The 18,888-nt window shown below is 35.1% G+C and overlaps 1 protein-coding gene across 3 annotated transcripts in view; it reads left to right on the top strand.

Moving 5' to 3' along the window:
* LRBA (LPS responsive beige-like anchor protein) overlaps positions 1 to 18,888 on the top strand; it is a 791,645-nt gene that overhangs the window by 469,959 nt on the left and 302,798 nt on the right. The gene's annotated exons all lie outside the window — the stretch shown is intronic.

The following is an 18,888-nucleotide window of genomic DNA, read 5'->3' as shown; positions in this document are numbered from 1 at the left end:
AGGTTTTCTAGGGTTTTTTTCCTCCTGCAAAGTCTTCCCATCTTTTATGCTCCTCTCCCATTGTTGCCAATAGCCAAAGCAATTGCTGCATATGTGCACCAGTGTGGGTTGGAGTTGAAATAGTGTGAGGATATGACCATGAATCTCTTTTTAGTAATTTTGATATGCTGTTGAAAAATGGGGCAGGGCAAAAAATAGTCTAAGCAACTTGTTTCATAATTATTTCATAGTTAAGATTCAGTTATATTTAATGCCATTATTTTATCATTACAGTAACCAGGTACTAGAGAGAAAGCATCTAAATGGTGAGAAATGGTACAAATTTATATGTTCTACAACATATAAATTTTCTTTAGTAGGATATACTTTTAAATTAAAGTAAGCTACTACAATTGTTTCAAACTAAATGAAAATGAAGGGAAGGTGAATAAGTTTTTTTAAAAGGTTAATGTTGTAAATCTAATTTTGGATGCATTCTCAGGCTGTAGAGTTTCATTCGCAAAATGATTTTATTTTTATAATTGACTATTGCTTTTAAAAGACTTAACTGCTACAAAAATCTTTAACTATCCTGTTATTGATTACATAGGCTTCACTCTTCCCTTGGCATTTCAATGCATGTGCCTTTTGTATATGTATTATCCTTAACAAGGTAGTACACAGATAGTTTTGGATTTAAGAAAGCTGTAACATTGTTTCTGATTTGCTTAATATTGAGGGTTTATAATTGAACCTAAGGTGTCTGCATTCTGAGTCTTTTTAAAACATGTTAGGTAATTGGGATTATTTTTAGTTTGATTTGGGAGGTTGTATTCCAGCCCTGGCTTATGTGATAAAAATGAAAATCTGTGAAGCCCTTTGAGTGAAGACTTCGTTTTGCTAAACCTAGTAGTGTAGCTTTTGCAAAACCCCTTGGGAGGACTTGACTTGCCCTTTTAAACCCCAACCAGGTGAACCTGAATTCAGTTGCATAGGGAAGATAGTTTCTTTCCATCAATTTGGTGTCAGGCACCTGGACCTCTTGGTTCTTTCTTACACATCTGATGCGGACAACAGGCATCTTGTCACCGCACTTCTCTTGTTACATTCCCTTTACAAAAAATCTTTGCTTTTTCCTCTCTTAATTAAGCCTGATTTATTGCTTAGTATTTGTCTTTAGTAACAAGTAATTGAGAAGAATAATCAGAATGAAGAGTACGCGAAACCCCGAGACCCGGGGCTTTAGTTAACTTCTCCAGAGTGGTAGAGAGTTGGGGCGGCTGTGGGTTCCGGCTTTCTGGAAGGAAGCAGCTTGCGTCCAGGCGCGCTTCGCTGCTACTGGAGGACCGAGAGGAGCCAGGACGCCTCCGGGGTTCCTGCGTGTGGGAAGCCCATGCTCCATCGGTAACCCGGCGCGAGGTCGCGCTGGGAAATTTCGCTGGGCTAGAGGGCACTCTGCTGCCTGAAGTTGAGCGACCTGTCGGGAGAGGAGCTGCGGTTCGGAGCGGAGTTGGGAGAGTAGCAGTGGGGTTCTGGGCGGAGACTGGTGGCGGGGCTGGAGGGTGCAGACCGTTGCTCCCCGACTCTCCAGGCAGCCGCTTCTTCCCCGCCTCTGGGGCGCGCGTGGCTGAGACTGTGTGTGGAGCAGCCTCGCCCACGACACCCTGGAGTGTTGGCAACTGGCAAAGCTGTCCACCCACCGGCCAGCCATGCCGCCCGCCCTGGTCCAGGGTAGACGCCCAGCGCCCTCCACCCATGCTGTCCCCTCTGGGGGATGGGGGGTGGTACCCGGGCCGCGCACTTCTTTGCGCCACTGCTGGACTGACTCCCGGCACCACTTCGGCTCCCGGCTCTGTCAAGCACGACTAAGTTTTCTCGCACCTTTGTCCCCGCGTTCCTGCACTTTTGCGTACAGAGGCTGAAGGATGACAAAACGTTACAAATGTTTTGATTTTAAAAACAATTCATTACCAATTTACCCCTTCTCAGTTAGATGCTCTAGTAAATAATAAATCAGTTAAACAAAGACGACTTAATTTATGGCGTGGTACTAATTAGAAACATCATTTCAGCAATAAACTTAAACACTTCCAGCAAATACTGCTCCCTCTCGCTAGCGCTCTGTCTCCCCCTCCCCCACCCCATCTCGCTCAGGCCACCTCGGCTCTCACTGCAGCTTCAGCTGTGTGTTTACGGATCCTCTCCTCCTCTGGTTAAATAATTGAAGGGAGAACGGTGTCCGGAGGAGGCCGTAATTGAAGAGCCCCTGTCACCTCTGCTTTTATGTACGTTAGCATAGAAGTCCACCAGCAGCTCCTGATGGTGCATTAAAACCAAATGGCAGCTCCTTCTGCAGGAGATAACGTCCTCTACTAAAGGAGACCTAGTGAGAGAAAGAAACTCCAGAGGCTAAAAGCCATTTCAAGTCTTCAGACCGATTGATCTGCATTCTCTTGTTATAATCCGTCTCATCATACTTGAGTTAATGAGCCAAAGGAGGGGGCGCAAAATCTGATGGTCCTTGACAAATTCATTAGGGAGGCTGCGGGACATTTTATGTGACTGTTAAACGTCTTGTTTGTTTGCTTTAGGCAGTGCCAACATCAGCTTGCTTCTGCCCAGAGCTATGGTACAGGGCATTCCTAAAAAGGGAAGGAGGACATTGAGGGGTGTGATTGGAATTTTTTGTTGTGGATTGCAGGTAATCCACAGCCTTCAGACTTCTCTAGACTTTACCTTTTACATCATTACATTAGCAACATTTTATAAGAATGCAGAAGATAATACTGAGGTGGGCGTGTTTTTGTTTACTATAAACTAAAATATGTGTATTTTAAAACTATTCTGAAAACTTTTCAATTGCTTTTAAAAATTTACGAGTTTTTGAGAAATGTGAATATTGAAAGCCCAGAAAACTAGCAGATTATTCCATTACATCCTGTTTTTACTTCATCACGATTAAATAAACTTTTATTTCCTCTCATGAAACACTTATTGAGTATATAAACTTGGAAATAAAAAATATTTATAAAAATAATTTCAATAGAAAATTGGTGTATTTTAATTTGAGCACATTTTTGTATTTAAAATTGGAGGCAGAACTTTGTGCTCTGGTGCTAAAAATAAGGTGATGAGTTGACAATGCTTAAACTGAAAATATTTCTAATTTAAAATAATGGGCAATTAAAGCAGAATGCTAACCTTGTAATACAGGGTGTCCATAAAGTTTGTGTGCATTAAAAAAAATTGCACACTGTTTTAAATAGCACAATGAACTTTATGGCCACCCTGTATTTTATTCTAAGATGAAACAGTATTTGATTTTCTCAAAAATTTCTTGAAAACTGTGATACTTTCTTGTACAGAGAATTCAGTTATATTTTCCTTCATCATTGACTTAAATAGCTTTAGCTTAAGTGCTTTGAGAAAGAATCTTGTCTTCCACTTACAGGAAAACAGTATGAGAAAAAAAAGAAAACTAATGCCCTGTGCCTGTCATTTTTATACATCCCTGCACTGCTGATGAAGCTTGAACTGCTGCAGGGAATGTATAAATTTGAAAAGAAAAGATTCAGTAGTTCATGTTGTGTTTCTCAGAAGCAAAACCAAACTAATGGCTGAAGTCAGGGCTCCTGTACATCTGACAATTATAATCTTGTTTACATTTCCAGAAACTACAGAATCCTTAGACTTTTTATTTTTTGCTGATCTTTACTTAGAAGTGTGTTTACTGAGTTATATTTAGTGTGTTTTTTACTTTATCACATCAGTGGGACTTAAAAGGTATCTCTTATTTTATTATCTGTGTAAATAATATTCTGTATTTTAATAATCATTGGTAAAGAGTACAGATTTTAGATTATATGATTTTATTTTCCAGAAAACATTTCAAAATTATTCAAAAAACAATCAGATTACTGACTTAATTCAAAAACTTTCTGAAGAATTTATACTTTTTGGAAAACAAAGAATCCCATGTTTACCAGTATGTAATCTTATCTTTAAAAATCTAACTTTGAAACATCTATGCAGTTGCTAAATTTTTAGTTCTTATGTACTTAATCATTATAATTTTAATCATAATTATAAAAATGCTTGATTTTTTTTAAAAGAAAATTCTTCTTGGTCAAAATATAAGTGGACAAATAAAATGTTATTAAATTCTCTGATTTAAAAACATTTCATTAAAAACAGAAAGAAAACCAAATAACCCAGGCACAATTTTTAGTGTATTAGTTGATGGCCTTTTATTATAGTAATTATATTTAAATATATAGAAGAAGCTTTAACAATTGTCAGGATTATATTATCTATATTATCTTTTTTTTTTTTTTGTAGAGATAGAGTCTCACTTTATGGCCCTCGGTAGAGTGCCGTGGCCTAACACAGCTCACAGCAACCTCCAACTCCTGGGCCTAAGCGATTCTGTTGCCTCAGCCTCCCGAGTAGCTGGGACTACAGGCGCCTGCCGCAACGCCCAGCTATTTTTTGGTTGCAGTTCAGCCGGGGCCGGGTTTGAACCCACCACCCTCGGTATATGGGGCCGGCGCCTTACTGACTGAGCCACAGGCGCCGCCCTGTCTATATTATCTTAAAAGTCAAAATAAAACTATATTCTCTTTCATTTTCTATCACATCTAATTTTCCAAAACTCTGAAGTATTGTGGAGATTGTTCCTAAATATTGATAATTATTATTCTGGTATCAATCTAAAATAACTAGTAAGTGAATGTTTGTTTTGAACAATTGACCATAGTGCCTAATAATAATTTTAAATGGTCAAGCATGCTATTGAAACAACTTTTCCCCCTCAAAATAGCATTTTTTTTAAACCTTGTAAACTCTTTGGTAACTCAAGGGTATTGTTCTCATTTGAACAGTTTGAAATTAAGATAATGCCCTGTTAAGTAAAAGCAATACTTTTAACTTGGCATAATAAGTCTTGTATCAAAATGTACTAAGAAATAAAATGCATTTATATACTTTTGATGAGTATTGGTTTTTTGGCCTTTAAAGTTTGTTTGGATTGCCTTGGATAATATATACGATTAGTGATATTTGTACCTATTACACTTTTACAAGTATAATTCTTGTATTATTTAGTAGGATGAGAAAATGGAGTATCTGATATATATTTTCTCCCAAGTTGTGTAACAACTGCAAAAATGAGTACTTTATTAAACTACTGTAATTTAATCTCGCCAAATTACACAATGTTAGAGTAAGGAACATGTTACTTAGGAAAATGGAAGTAAGCAGCTTTTAGCCTGATTGAAAAGTAAATACCAATCATTATATTACTAAACTAGGATATGAAATGTTAACGTCTAAATTAATTCAGGAAGTATTTTTTAGAAAGTATTTCATTGAATTTGTTATATTCACACTTATGTTGGTATATATGTCTTTTGTCCTTACCAAAAAATACAGCTTTTTTTTTTTCATTTTAAATATGCACATTTTTAAGTTGTAGAAATGCATTCTTTTATTTCTATATATAGTTAAGCAGATGTAATGGAAAGTTAGAACAAATAAGGTTTTCTTCTTTCCCTCTGTCTGTTTCCTTCCTTCCTTCCTTCCTTCCTTCCTTCCTTCCTTCCTTCCTTCCTTCCTTCCTTCCTTCCTTCCTTCCTTCCTTCCTTCCTTCACAAAACAAAACAACAATTTCAACTCATGAATATTGAACTGTGAGGTCAATATTAAATTTTACCTGCCAAATAACTTTGGTTTTCATAACTAACAGTAATCTTCATATGAAAGGATGCATTTGATAAACCCAATTCTTAACTACTGAAGGAATGATTATACGATTTGTGGATTATTGTTTGTGTCTCTTCCATTTAGAGAACCAAATTTTGTTGGCCTTTACTTTCACTTCCAGGAGATGGACAGGGAAACCAAGATTAATCAATACTCAATTTTATTCTAAAGAAAATTGAAAGCTGATGTCATGGCTTAATGAAGGTGTGATGTATTTTGTTTATGAAGATAATGTTGTTAACTCACATTATGAATATGTTTCTTGGGATCTTAAAACCATCCCCACTCCCTTTCTACTTTCACTTGTGATCAGTGGTAGACATTAATGAAACAGATAAGTGAGATTAGGGATATAGATTATGCCTGAGCTATATTTTGTTCAAAATATAACACTTGGCATTGTGTTCTATGTTTCTTTCAGGTCATACGAGACATTTTGTGGATCTATGTTTAAAGTTATTAGTTAAGCATGTTTCATGGGTAGATTTTTGTCATACTTTAGGAAAACTATCCATTTAAACATTTTATTTAAAAATGTATTGACTCTATAGTACTCTATATTATCATTAATAGTAGTAATTTGACATCAGTTTTCTAAGATTACAGGAAATTTTCAGTAGATTTTGTGTTATTTTTAACGGAAATGTTAAAAATCTAGTCTATTCCATCTTTCAAATGTCGTGACTTGAAGTAAGTGTTGTGCAGAGAGGTTTCTCTGATTCCTTGTAGTAGTCAAACAACAATAACAAATATCTTTCATTTGCTGTAATTCATGTATAGAAGTCCCATCTGTGTAGTATAAGTGGAATAATAGTTGATGACCTAAGAAATGGAAACTTTTCCCTTTAACCATCTGAAATAAAGTTAGGGTGTAAAAACAGCTGTGTTTTGGCCTATGGATATCAAGGTTCTGCCAGTCTGTTTCTTTTCTGAATTTTCTCTATCTTCCCTTATTATCTTTGGATCTTAAAGAGTCATTCTCTTATTTTCTGACTGGTTCTGTCTGCAGACAAAATCTAGGTTAGTAGGTTTAAATCAGTCTAGATAAGGTAGAAAATCTTTGATCTAAGGCATTGACTATTTCCAAATGATTTGCTTGCTGTGATCAGACACTATCCATGCCCTTTCACTTTGCTTTTAGCTAGGTACACACAAAGGAGCTGAAAAGTAGCCATATGCATAGTTAATTGTAATATTAGGTCAGTACAGGATTCTAACCATACTTAATTATATCTTCTATTTGTAATAGTTATTTTTTCTATACTACCTTTTTTAGTTAAATGCTCTATAGATTATCTAATATTTTCTGCAAATTAGTAAAAACTTTCTATACATTATAATACCAATTAAAAATGAATGATACAAATAGATGTTTTTAGAAAAAAAATCCAAGGTATGAAAAATTATTGAATGAGTACAGTGTGCACTGTTTGGGTGATGGTTATATTTGAAGCCCAGACTTCATGTCTAAACATTATATCCATGTAATAAAACTGCATTTGTAGCTCGCAAGTCAGTCTCTTTCTCTCCCTCCTTCGTGTGTGTGTGTGTGTGTGTGTGTATAAGCTACATGTATATATAGTTGTTGCTGGCATGTTACTTACCTGGAGAGATAAAATAAAGGGAGGCTGTAAGAATACCAACAGAGAATCGGTTTAGGAAACAAAATGCCTTGACTTTTTGTTTGGGCTTGATTATCTGGATGACCTTGATCAAGTCATTATCTCTACCCATTTTTCTCAAGTTAGAGGGTTTGGACTAGGGATTTTCTTCTGTCTCTTCTAGAGATGAAAGTCTAAAATTTTCTACTTTAACACAACTGAAAGTATTTAACATCTTTATTAGTTTATTTCAATCAGCAATCTTTCTGCAAAAGTTAAGACTTTCATTGCTGCTCTAAAGTAGGTATATATGAAAGTTTTTAACATGAAACAATATAGACAAGATTACAGATATTTTAGACATAGAGGAAAAAATTCCAAAGTTTGGATGGGAGAAAGTTGTCAGGGACACCAAAATAGCCAGTTGGAAAAATTTGTAAGAGTATATTAATTATTGCTTGATAGGAGTTGGACTACGAAAACAACATATGGTATGAAAAGAAAAATATAAACTATATAGAAAAGTAGTATATGTGTTTAAAGATGTAACTAAAGCGAGCAGGTATGCTTTTTTCCTCTAAAATGTTGAATGGACTCTCAAAGTTTTGGACGTATTTATTTAGATTGGATATTTAAATATTCTTAAAGCCTGTGGTCTCCAGTTTACAATGAAAAAAAAAAAAGTCAGTCTTGTCTTTAGAGAAGTGATACTATTCTAAGGAACTATGATATTACCAAATTCACATTGTGTTAAAAGATAAATCTAAGCAGGGAAGTGGTTCTCAAAACAAAAGTCACTAAAGAAAGGAAAGTTTTATACTAGTTTTTCATGCTTTTCACTTGTTTTCATCAGAAGATCTGACAAGCATAAAAGCGTTAACATCTTTTACTTTACAGATGTTCTTAGTTTTCCCTCAAACTGTAAAAGATGCTATATCAGAGCAGCATGGTAGGAAATAATTTCAACACCTCCTTTCACTTTATGTGATAACTTATTATTTGTCTAAGCTTATGAATATTTTTGGAGGGAGGGAAGTGAGGGAAGAAAAGATAACATATTGAGATCTAATTGTTCTCATTTTGAGATATAACCCAATTAATCATCTACTATATTATAAATTTTCTCTAAAATGGCTTTGAAAGTGACATGGTTATTTTTACTTCTATGTTATGTTCATTGGAGGTTCCTCATTTGTGCAGTAGGATTGCCAAGTGACCACTGAGCGAGTTGTTGATGGACACTCTGTGGGTTTGCAAAGTGCAAACCTAAAAGGCTGAGAGATGAGAAATGCAATGCTATTTGTGAATTTATGTTTTATCTCACTTCACTTGAAAATTTATGAGTAGTGTGGCTTAAGGGTGCTGGAGTTCTGTGTTCCAGGGCTTGCCCCTACTGATAACACCCATGTTGGCGTGAAAGTGCAATGCAAATTATGACAGTTACAACCTTCTGTTTTGTTTAACCTGTCAGTAGATTTCCTGGCTCAGTGCTGAGGGCAATGGTGTGTTCAGCTAGTCCATATTCACCTAAACTTGAAAGGTCAGGTTTCTACAGGCAAGCCTAGTCAAAGCCTAATTGATGAGGAGAGCAGGGAGACAGAATTTACTGTTCTGTTGGCTAGTTTCATATCGTTAGGTTGTCCTGAAAGCATCAGGCAGTCACAGCCCCTTTCATGTAAGTGCTGACCCTAGACAGGAGCTGACAATCAAAGGAGGCAGCCACAGGAACCAGTGCAAGTAGGCTATTGATTTTTCAGTTAGGTCTAAGTAGTTTGTAGTATGGGTAATGGGTGACAGAGGCAGGTATGTCATTATCAATGAGCTCCAGAATAGTAGCGACAACCCTTCCTCATATTTCCTTCAGCACTGACAGTATGCATCCAAAGGCGGTCAATAAATTGCCCAACCTTTAACTGACAAGTGACTTGGAGGTTTAGGTTGCAGGATGGAAGCTATAGAGCTAAACTTCTCTTCTTGAACATATAGTAGAACCTCTGTAAGTTGACCACTCTAGGGGGTCTAACAAACTGGTCAACATGTGGAGGTAGTCCACAGAAGGAACTATACCAGCCATACTGATATGTACATGTGGTGCATGTCTAGTCTATGAAAATTAGGTCAATTAAGGGAGGTGGTCAACTATGGAGGTTCTGCTGTATACCTAATCTAGCAATGGAGTCAGTAATTATATTGTAACTTTTGGTTTGGATTAGTCTATGCAACTTTAAAATCAGAATTTATTTTTAAGCATTTGAGAATTTAGGAAGCATATTTACTTTAGTTACGTAAAGATAGAAATGAGCCAATCATTTGTAAACCTATTCTGCAGAGATAATTAAGTTAGATTATTATGGTATAGCTTTGTTTTTATTTTGGACTAGCTTCTTATTTAATCAAGGATATATCCCTGTTATAAAAGTTTAGTAGTTAGAAATTACTTTTTAAAATCCATTTTAATTCCTAATCTCTAAGTGTTTTAACTGCATTCAATTTTAAATAGAAAAAAAACTTTAATCATTTGTAAAGGTAGCCTTCAAATTTATTTTACATTTTTCACAGTAAAATAGGAATAGAGGAGTCATTTAATGATTAAAGTTTGATGAATTATGGTTGCTTCTGAATTTAAAAAGACGTTAATTTTTGCTTCTAAAACATTTCATGTGAATGTTTACATTTAAAGAAGATACAATTTATGTTCATGTAAACACAAAAGTACACGTTCTAAAAAGGATATAAAATAATTTGAGGATATTTTAAATTTAAACCAACCTCTATTTTGTTATAAAATATAAGTAATATAAAAAAGATAATATTTACAGCTGGAAGTAGGGGTTTGGATTGTACCAGGATCCTTGAAAACTATTACATGCTTACATTTTTAAAAAAACTTTAAACAAATTGAAGTAAAACAGAAAAGTAAATGTTTTTAAAAACTTCCTTAAATGACTTACCACTATGATATCTTGTTCAACACTGTGATATTGTACAGAACCACAGTTTGTCTGTAGTATCATCTAGCTATGTAGCATATGCATGGATATGCAGGGTCACATGAATCATTTTCATTTGTTCAATGCAATTAAAAACTCCTAAAAAAATAAATAAATAAAACTGCCCAGCAGGTAAGTTAATTCACATTGAAGGTAGGGGTACTTATTTTCTTAAGTTTATTATGACATGACCGTGTGAATGCTCTTGTCTCCTTTTGTAAGAAATAGAGAATCTAATGAAATATGGCTATATTTGAAGTGTTGTCTCGGTTTTAAAGAAGCTTTAGATTATGTTATTAATGTTTAGAGAAATTCAGATTCCTTGCTTAGTCACCTTTTTTTGGCTTATGGATTCCTAAAGCAAGGTTCCTTTTAGAATCATCATTTTTATTTTGTTGTTTATTAATCATTGACATAATTTGTTTATTATTTTGGATTACATAAAAGATTTAGCTGAGAATCTTACAACCTCGGTATCGTTAGCCATATGATAGAGCTTCTTTTGCTTTATTTGTAATCTGTCCCAAATACATTGTTTTTTCAGGAATGAAAAAAAAAAGCTGCAGAAAGGGGGACAGATTAAATTTTCATGAAAGAAAATCCTAATCAGCAGTGACAGTGTAAGAGAAAGATGATTGCCACTTGGTCATTGTGGAGAGGCACTTAGATTTGGTGTCAGTGCTTCTGTTAATGATGACTAATGTCTTTCTTCGAGCAAGTGCATGCTCAAACATACAGCTACAGCCCAGAGAAAAAGGGCTCGGCAGTAGGCAGTGGTAAGCAAAAGCATTGGGCACCCTAAAACAAAGACTTTTTAATGTAATTAATTTGGCAGTCTATTATTAGAAGAATGCAAACATAATTCTAAGGCATTTAATTAGAAATTTTAAGTTATTTTATGTTCAGTACTAAGAGATAATTATTTTTAAATTAAAAGGTGAAGAAACCAAAGAATGTTGATATAAATGTTATTTTGTCACTCACAGGAGTGGGTACCTACATTGCACTGCACAGAGTCATGTCTGTTACGAAAGTTTTAAAAAGAAGCAAAGTTACAATGGATTTTTTTCATACCACATTGTTGTGTCCTGAATAAATGTTTTATGGTTAACAAAATGAGAATGAATGACTCAAAAGATGTTTTTAGATCTTTTAATCTTAAGTATATTGCTTAGAAAAAGAAGATGACATGTGTTATTTCTTCAGCTTTTCCCCAAAGTGTAAGACCTTTCAGAAGGGCATTTGCAATGCTTGTCATATTTTTTCATATATATCTTGTTGGTCTGACATGAATCAAGAACCATGAGAACACAGATGTCATTGCATTCAGACAACACTAATTACTCTGGGATTTTTGCAGCCTCAGTGCCTGCATGTAACTGTCGATTATGATTGTTCATGCCGCCTACAGTGGCGACACGTTACACATGAAAATAGTAAGACACAAAAATAGTGAGACAGGCCTTTTAGTTCCCTATTGTTTTCCAAAAGAACTTGGAAAAAAATTCCTGATACATCAGTTTCATTCAGTATTTTACATTTTAACCACGTTTTGGCAACATTTTCCTTTTTTGTAGTGAGTGTGTTATGTTTTAGTGTTCAGGAAATCTATTATCCATCTGTTCTTTATCCTTCTTGAACAATCTTCTACATTACTTTGTCTGCAAACTTCATGGGAAATTTCTTTATGTAGCTTATAATTTGTGAGAAACACTAATTGTGGTATGAGTCTTTTGAAAGTGACAGTGCAAAACAATACATATGTATGATGTGTTGTTCTGGTATGCGACTTAATGTTTAATGAGAAGCTGCAGCAAATATGGTTAGTCTCAATTTAGATAAGTACAATCATCTTATGCTTTTAACACAGGTCAGTTCTTTTCTTTGTTTAATTTCCTCTGTAATATTCTGGATTTCGGTTGATGATTCATGGTGTTTAGGTAGGTTTTCAAATACCAGAGGTCAAATTGTGGTCAGATCTGGGCCATCACTATTAAATATGAGGACCAGATACATGTTTTGATAAAAAGCATAATCTGTGTTAATTACCAATTGGAAAATAAAAAGCTCCAATAATGTAACTTCATATGCTGATGAAGCAGAATTGAGGCAGCTTGATCAAAGATGTATGATGAGATAAAACTGCAGTCTCTGCTGTACAGTTATAGTAATTATGACTAATGAACCGTCCAGTCTGGATGAAATGGCATGCCCACAGGGACTGTGTCCAATCAGTTGTGACTTATGCAAGCTGAACAAATCATTGATGGGGGTTACGGATTCAGAAGTATTCTCTTTATTATAAATATCACTTTTGTTTGGAAAATGTAAAGTGATTGAAAGTTATCTAAATTTTGTTAAATATAAAATATAATTTTCCTTTTTTCTTATATTTAAAGTTAAAGGCATATTTATTGTGACCTCTGATTTACCTCTGTTTCTTAAATATGTGTAGGTCACTATTCTATCACAATTCTGTGACTACCTCCTGGTCCTATTGTGATACTTATGAAGGTACCCTCCTTTTTGAGCTATTGTTTACTTCTTTGGGGTATATTGTTCACCACTTAGATATTGGAGAGATATTTTCTACAATAACAATAACACATACGAAATATTTACTATGTGCCAAACACAGTTCTATGTGTTTTATTTAGATTATTTCATAAATTTTCACAAAACCCCTTTGAGTTAGTACTGTATTATCCTAATTTTACTGATGAAGAAACTGAGATGTGGGAACGTTGAATAACTTGCTCAAGGCTACGTACTGTTAGAAATCTTGGATTGCTTTGTGGAAGTCAGTTATATTCTTCTGCTTCAAATTGACTTCTAAATTATCCTCTCCTTTCATTTTTCCAACTAGGATTAATTTTTTTTTTTTTTTTTTTTTTGGCCGGAGCTGGGTTTGAACCCGCCGCCTCCGGCATATGGGACCGGCGCCCTACTCCTTGAGCCACAGGCGCCGCCCCCAACTAGGATTAATTTTTTCTTAGTTTCTGGCAGCTAACAAAATTATAAGGCATTTTAAAACTGAGAGTTCATGTGCAGGTTTAGAATTCTAATTTCTTGGGTCCTCTTTGAGGATGGAGTTTAAGAATGTATGCTTTTGATTTTATATATGTATATATCTAAAACATAATAAATATGTAAATTCAATGCAGTCTTAAAACTGTAAAATCTTTTAAATTATAGGGAGAAAACAATTTACCCACTTAAAATACAAGTGTAGTACTGGGACAGTAAGCTTGGTTAGTTTTCTTCTGGAATTCTCTATAGTTTTTCTCTTCAAGCTAGGTATACTTTCCATCTTAATATTTACTTATACCCAGCACTTTACTTGCTAGACAGTAGGTATTCAATAAGTATTTGGGGAAGAGGGAGGCAATAAAAGAAGGAAGGGAAACTTTTCAGTGATTCAGTAATTGAATTATTTTATCAAATACATGCTTATATTCTAGTTCCCTGGGCAAATTTCTCTTACAGAAATGGAATAAAACAGGCTTTTATTATGTCGTTTTGCTTTACAATCCTTAAAACCCTGCCTAACCAACATTGTTTCCCACTGACTCCCAATCCAAAGTCTTTCTAGGCTAGTTTTCTTCTATCATAAGATGCCCCACACAGAGTCTCTTTGACCTGATGTTTTAGTTATCATTAATCTCAAACAGTTTATGTTTTAATTTTTTTCTTTCCCCTATCTTTATTACCCATGTACTCCTCTCCCTTTATTAACTTACTAATATGAAAAGTTGTTGGGAGGCAGGTATCTTATTTACTTGGTGGTACTACATAGCTAGGTACATAGTACATTGTAGTTTGCTGAATCTGAAGCCCTTCTCTTCCCAACAGATTTCTTTCTTTTTTTTCCTTTGGTTCTTGAATAATTTAAGTTTAACTTTTAAAATTTCTAATTATTATGTGTACATAATAGCTGTATACATTTATTGGTAACATATGATATAAAGTATAATGATCAAATCAGGGTAATTGAGGTATCCATCAATTCAAGTATTTATTAATATTATTTATGTTAGGAACATTCCAATTCCACCTCCTTAGTTATTTAAAAATATATATTATTTTTACTGTAGTCATCCTCTTGTGCTATCAAATACTAGACCTTATTTATTATAACTATATTTTTACATTCATTAACCATCCATACTTTATCCTCCCTCCTTGCTACTTTTTCCAGCCTCTGGTAACCATGATTCTACCCTCTGTCTCTTTGAAATCAATTATTTTATTATAATTTTTAGCTTTTACATGTAAGTGAAAACATGAAAAATTTGTCTTTCTTTGCCTGGTTTATTTCACTTAACATCCTCTAGTTCTGTCTATATTATTGCAAATGACAAGGTTTCATTTTTTAATCACTAATATTCCATTTTATATACGTACTACATTTTAATTATCTACTCATCTGTTGATGGACTTAAGTTGATCCCACATCTTGGTTATTGTGAAATAGTGCTGTGACAGACATGGGAATGTAGATTTTTTGGATATATAATCTCGAAGAGAAAGGAAGTCATACACACACACACACACACACACACACACACACATACATACACGCACACCTACCTAGCAGTGGAAATGCTGAGTCATATTGAGGTTTTATTTTTTAGATTTTTGAGGAACATTTGTACTGTTCTCCATGGTGGCTAATTTACATTCCTACCAATAGTACACGAAGGTTCCCCTCCCTCCATATACTCACCAGTATTTCTGATAAAAGTCAAAAAGCAGGATGAGATGATATCTCATATACCTGTTTGGCCCTTTGTGAGTCTTGTTTTGAGAAATATCTATTTAGACATTTTGTCTTTAAATTGGGTTATCTGATTTTTTTTTCCCATTGAATTGTTTGAATTCCTTATATATGCTGGTTATTAATCCCTTGTCAGTTTGCAAATATTTTCTTCCATTCTGTGGGTTGTCTCTTCACTTTGTTGATTGTTTCCTTTGCTGTGCAGAAGCTTCTCAGCTTGATGCGATCCCATTTGTCCAAATTTGCTTTGGTTGCCTGTGCCTTTGAGGTTTTACTCAAGAAATCTTTGCCTAGACCGAGTTTCCCCAACCTTTTCTATTTTTTTTTTTTTTTTTTTTGTGGTTTTTGGCCAGGGCTGGGTTTGAACCCGGCACCTCCGGCATATGGGACCGGCGCCCTACTCCTTGAGCTACAGGCGCTGCCCCCCAACCTTTTCTTTTAGTGGTTTCATAGTGTCAGTTCTTAGACTTGAGTCTTTAATCCATTTTGATTTGGTTCTAGTGTATGGTGAGAGATGGGAGTCTAAATTCATTCTTCTGGATATGGATAGCCAGTTTCCCCTACACCATTTATTGAACAGCAACCTCAAACTCTTGGGCTTAAGTGATTCTCTTGCTTCAGCTTCCCGTGTAGCTGGGACTACAGGTGCCCACCACAATGCCCAGCTATTTTTCTGTTGTAGTTGTCACTGTCATTTGGCAGGCCCTGGGCTGGGTTCAAACCCACCAGCCCCGTTGCATGTGGCTGGTGCCCTAACCGCTGAGCCACAGGCACCAAGTCCCCAGTTTATGTTCTTAGCACCTTTGCTGAAAATGAGTTCACCGTAGATGTGTGAATTTATTTTGTGTTCTCTATTTTATCTCATTGGTCCATGTGTCTGTTTTTTTAATGCCAGTATCATGCTTTTTTGGTTATTATAGCTCTGTGGTATAATTTGAAGTTCCTGTTTGCAATGTGAAATTTCTATAGAGAAATGTTTTGAAAGTCTTTCAAAGCTAAATTGAAATGACACACCATTTACCAAGCTGTTATTCTTTGCCAGCTACTATGCATGATAAGCTCTTTAATTGTCATAAATCCTCCTCTCAAAAAAAATCTTTGATGAATTATATCCTGTTATTGTTTCTATTTGAAAACAAAGGCAGAACAATTAAATAATTTGTTTCATTCTATAGCTAGGGAGAGGGAAAACATCCTTACAAAGATGTTGACAGTTCACTTTATTTTTCATTTAATTAATTAATTAATTTATTTATTTATAGACAAAGTCTCACTTTGTTGCCCTCGGTAGAGTGCTGTGGCATCACAGCTGACAATAACCTCCAGTTCTTGGGCTCAGGCGATCCTCCTGCCTCAGCCTCCTGAGTAGCTGGGACCACAAGTGCCCGCCTATTTTTTTGTTGCAGTTTGGCCAGGGCCGGGTTGAAACCGGTAACCTCGGTATATGGCGCTGGCGCCCTACTCTCACTGAGCCACAGGCGCTGCCTGACAGTTCACTTTCAAGCCAACAAATATGTACTAGTATCCTGTCAATGTCATTCTGTTTTTCTTAAAATGCCTTTATGCCATTGTCTGTAACCATTCCTTAAGTTTTACCTTCTAACAGCTTAAATGATATCCACTGCACCACCTTCCTTTGCCTTGTCTTTGTAAGAAACCCCCAAACTTTCTTTGTTTCTATTAATTTTCATAAGAGGAGGATAGAACCTTGATATCCTACTTTGAAATGTTGTTACAGGGTCAGATAATACAGAGATCTGCAGATGTTGGACTCATTTTTTGTTTGTTTTTTGTTTATTAAATACAGAGAGGGCCTAGTAGCAGTTATCATCATCGTTTTCGGTAAGTTTTAAGAAAATGATTTCAGTGTAAACTATGTTGGGTAATCAGGGTAGGAGATTTCCAAAGTAATTGTAGCAAATCGTAGAAAAAATACTTGAAAGTTAAATCTGGTTTTAAAGTAATTGGTAGTTATATCCATGGCTGTTTATAAAAGATGGAAATGGAGTTAATAAAATGCTGCGTATTTTATACTTAGGAAGTATTGTGGCTTATAATGAGTCTTTATGCAAAAGTGAAACCATTGTATTATCAAAGAGGAAGCAGTTTACCAAATTTAGTAAGCTCTCAGAAAATAAACTGACATCAATTTCAGTTTCTGTTTTGATTTTAGCTTTTACGTGGAAGTTAATGGTATTCTATTTCATAAGTGCTGAAATATTATAGGTATTCAACCTCTTTTTTTTTTTTTTTTTTTGTAGAGACAGAGTCTCACTGTACCGCCCTTGGTAGAGTGCCGTGGCGTCACACGGCTCACAGCAACCTCTAACTCTTGGGCTTACGCAATTCTCTTGCCTCGGCCTCCCGAGCAGCTGGGACTACAGGCGCCCGCCACAACGCCCGGCTATTTTTTTGTTGTTGCAGTTTGGCCGGGGCTGGGTTTGAACCCGCCACCCTCGGCATGTGGGGCCAGCGCCCTACTCACTGAGCCACAGGCGCTGCCCCGGTATTCAACCTCTTAATAAAGAACAACTTATATTTAGCTAAAAATTTTGTCATGGTCAAAATATTATTTGTTTTATTGAAAACTTTTTAGTGTGAAGTATTGATAGTCCTTTAACTTTAAAGTATAAAATTATTTTAAAGTATAACTTTTCCTCAATAATTTAGTTGGAAGTCTTTAATTAGAAAAAAATCCAATAATATCCTAAAATAACTTATTTTGAAATTAGTCTTTTATATTATGCTTTATTAAAACATGTTTTATTTGTTCATGAATTTTCTGTGCCTTTGATTCTTTCAGATATACTCTAGATATTAAAATTTCATTTCCAGAATTCATATTTTTTCTTTTGGAGATTTCTTACAGGGAAATGGAAATAGTAGATTTCTGTAATTATAAAATTAGTTGTATTTAAAGTATTTAAAAAGATGGCCAGGCACAGTGGCTCACACCTATAATCCTAGCAGTCTGGTAGGCTGAGGCAGGTGGATTGCTTGAGCTCAGGAGTTGTAGACCAGCCTAAGCAAGAGTGAGACCCTTCTCTTTTAAAAATAGAAAAAAAATGGCTGGGCATGATGGTGTACACCTATAGTCTCAGCTGCTTGAGAGGATGAGGCAACAGGATTGCTTGAGCTCAGGAGTTTGAGGTTGCTACGAGCTTTGACACGGGGGCATAGAGGCCTTTTAGCCTGGGGTAAAAAACAGTGATACTCTGTCTCCATAAAAAAAAAAAAAAGAGAGAGAGAGAGAAAGTATTTAAAAAGGTATAATTTGTTAAAACCCACAAAATTTTCTCCTTGCAATGATTTTATATATGTTAAACTTATGTTAAGGAAGAAAGACTTGAAAAGAATGAACAAAAAATGTATGAATAGTAGTTAGCTATATTAGCCCTCTGTGGTTTTAACTTTCTTCGTTAGTATCTTTATGTTTATTCAGCAAGGATTCCATTATGTGGAGCTTGTACTTTATTGTAGAAATTGTCAACTGGAATTGCCAGGAGAGTTGTCAAGTTAAATTATATATATATAATAATGGGACATATGCTACTACTCTGTAATGTTTTATGTGATCAGTTTAAAACATAGATTTTAAAGAGAGACTAAGACTGTAGTATTTTAGCCTTGTGATTATATGATGTTAGTACATAAAGTCTTACTGTTGTTAGATTGCAAAAGTCTGTGTATCTAGGCTTATTTACAAATTTGTTATAAAGTTAAAAGAAGATTACTTCAAAACAAACTTAATTCTGAGCAGCAGGGAAACAAGAATGAATAG

This window comes from Nycticebus coucang, chromosome 1 (assembly GCF_027406575.1).
Source record: "Nycticebus coucang isolate mNycCou1 chromosome 1, mNycCou1.pri, whole genome shotgun sequence".
Lineage (NCBI taxonomy): Eukaryota > Metazoa > Chordata > Mammalia > Primates > Lorisidae > Nycticebus > Nycticebus coucang.
Note: the sequence above shows the minus strand (reverse complement) of the source record. Positions and strands in the feature narration are given on the sequence as shown.